The following is a 3,208-nucleotide window of genomic DNA, read 5'->3' on the forward strand; positions in this document are numbered from 1 at the left end:
TTTCATTTTCTCCAAGCAGTTGTCCAATCTACAGAGATTTTGCACARAATAGAGTTTCTACTGCCTGCTAATGATGTAGGGGGAAGTTCCCATGAAGTTTTCCCTTCCATYTTTTTWWWWWAAAAAAGAGACCAAAACCCATCATTTGCTCACATCTCTGGGTTTCTTCCATTGCCTTGTCCTTCCTCCTGATTCTTTACTCTTGTCCTCTCTCTCCTGCCTTTTCCCATATCATTCTTGAGTTTTCTTTTCCATCATCTTTCCTTCTTGGATTCTGGACTTACTCCTGTAGCACAAACTTCCTCAAACTTCCTCCCATTGTTRGGATTTCATAAGGACAGTATTGAAGGAAAATCTGTATCTGATCTTTACAGAGTTGCAGCCTCATTCTGTAAAGGCCTGATCCACTCCTTGCAAAGATGCACTGATTTTAGAGGGGTAAGATCAAGAACATTTTTCAGTGTGATTGGTAATTAACACTAATATACTCAGGACTCACCAGGTATACTCAGGGCAGGGCAGAATTAGGTCTTTGTATCACTGCATGTAAAGTAAAAGTTCTGGTGCTGCTCAATGTCCCAGTTGGGTAATGTGCAAGCCCAGGGCTTGTCACCATATCTCACTGCCTGCAAGGGTTCCCTGCCTGATTGAGACTGTTTGATTTGGGAGCTCATTGTCACAGAACTGCAGAGTAGCTGAGGCTGGGAGGGTCCCCTGGAGATAATCTGGTCCAACCACCCTGCTCAAGCAAAGCCACCTACACCTACACCATGTCCAGATGCTTTTGAATCTTTCCAAGGATAGAGACTCCATGACTTCCCTTAGCAACCTGTGCCAATGCAAATCAGCTTGAGTGGAAAATCCTTTTGAAATCTCAAGTTTAAAATAACCTAAGTGATATATTTTTATTCCTTTTTTTAAAAATCCCAAATCTATTTCTTCCATTTATTTTTAAACTAATGACAGTGATTGTTCCTATCTTGGGGCACATACACAGATTCCAAATTCTCAGATTTCTCGTTATTCTCAACACCACTCACAGGACATCAAGCAGAGGAGTCGTTGCAGTATCAGGTCCTAACAAAATACCTTGCACGTGATCTGCATAAAGACATACTCTTGTAGATGTCATATTTTTGTCATGGTGCAGAAGAGGAACATCACATTTATGTCTCACGCTTTTTGGCACAGAACTGCCAGAGACTGCATGTTGTGCTATGTGGACCCTTGGCTGGAACCAGCAGACAAGTGCATTTATTTTGGTAAATGCTCAGTGTTATTTCTTGAAGTTTGAACTCGAAACCATTCATATTTAGATAGAAAATGGTGTAAAGCAGACCTCAGCTCTCCTAAGAGTGAAGATAAAKCAGAGAAATTCGACCCCWARTACTGACTGTTTATGTTTTCTGTTSYAATACAGGACYGTGCAGGGTGTTCAGCACAGTGGAGCATTAAGTCCTAGGTGCAATAAAATTAAAACTGAAGCTATAAAGTGGGAATAAAACCAGAATTGCCTAATTCTGTCAATGGTTCAAAAGGAACACCTAGTGCTAGAAGCTGCTGAGTACTTCACATTGTTACCTATTTAAAAATATATGAAAAGATAGACATTCAAAATTTAGAATRGAAAAATATTTTTTTTTCTCCAATTGCAAATTTTCTTATTCATAAAGGGCTTACAGGAAATGGAATATTCAATTAGCCTGGAATACCTTTAAGCAGAGTCTCTGTCTAGGGACACTGTTGTTTGCAAATTCAGACCCTCCATTTTGATATATGAATCTGTGATGTTGCCTGTTTCACCACCCAGAAAATATTCTTAAAGTAATTTTTGATCTTTGTCTTTATTGTTTTCAGCTAATGACATTAATATACTCTCCTTGTGTTAGAAACCTTTTTTTTTTAATAAAACACAAAAGTTTAAAATTTCTATGTAGGCAAAAAAAATGCCACTTTCTGTAGAAAAAATTCCTTTTGCTGCTTYGAGTTTTTGTTTTCACCGTATTCAYTGTAAATGCAGTATATTTTAATACATACTTATGAGGACTAACATAAAACTGAGGACCTTATTCTTTTTGCAGTGAATCCAGTGGCAAATCAGCTCCAAATTCCAGTAAAACTAGAATGGATAGACTGGGAAAAAACAAACAACTTCCTGACAAATCTCAAAATCTGGAAAACAAGTCTGAAAGTAATTTGGCAGCACAGGACGCTTTACAATTTTCCTAAAGGAATGTTTGCAACTAATGATTCATCAGTTCATTACAGTATCTGTAATGCTCCTGAAAACCCCTTTCCCACACCAGCCTGGGGAATTGCATCAGGTAGTTTTAGGAAGAGGGTTTTCTTTGGGTTTTAATGTGAATGTGCAGCTCGGAACTCCAGGTAGGYAGCACCTAAGAGGAAACACAGCATTTTCTGTGATATGTAACAAGCATCATAGCTCACCTTTTCTCCTCTCTGCAGCCGAGTGCCGCCGTCCTGATACCAAGATCACAGGAAAGCTTTATCTGGAACGGGTCCCTCTGTTGGGCTCCTTTTAAAATCTCCCCTTTTTAACAGCTGGTGTTTCCAAGTTGAAAGGCTGAGACAGATTTTCATTTTTAATAACTGAGCTTCAGGTTCCCCGGGAAAAAAATGTTCTCCACTGGAGACAAGAAGGTCCTGTGTCACCCAAATTCTTTACTTATTAAAGAGATAGATGAGATCCTCTTACAAAACTACAGTAAAGTATCTCCTTAAATCTGGAGAGGTGTTTGCTGGGGTTTCTTTTTGCAATCTTTGTTTCATTTTTGTGGCTACCTCATGAAAGTCCAGCAGGTCATCCACTGCTGGGACTGACAGGGCAGGAAGAGCTGCAGAGGGCAGGGAAATGGTGAGGAGATGACTGCACCACAGCTCTGCAAAAGGCACAACACTGCAGTGGGATCCACTCACACAGCTTGTGCTTCAGGTATGCAGTAATGGATGGACAGTTCCGTTGTGGAAAACCTGCTGAGCTCCTTCAAAAGGTGCCAGCAGGTGGCAAGTGGTACTTTTGTCCTTTCTGTTAAAGGGAGGTTGTCTTCCTTCAAACTCCCGTCYTCCCTCCCTGTCTGGTGCTGAGGGTGTGCAGAGGAACAGCACACTGACACATATGGAAAACTCATAACAGGACATGAAACTCTCTGGACCAATTTTCATTATTTGCTTCCAATTATTTAAATGA

The sequence above is a fragment of the Malurus melanocephalus genome, unplaced genomic scaffold (assembly GCF_030028575.1).
Source record: "Malurus melanocephalus ecotype Western Australia unplaced genomic scaffold, MMel_1.1 scaffold_551, whole genome shotgun sequence".
Lineage (NCBI taxonomy): Eukaryota > Metazoa > Chordata > Aves > Passeriformes > Maluridae > Malurus > Malurus melanocephalus.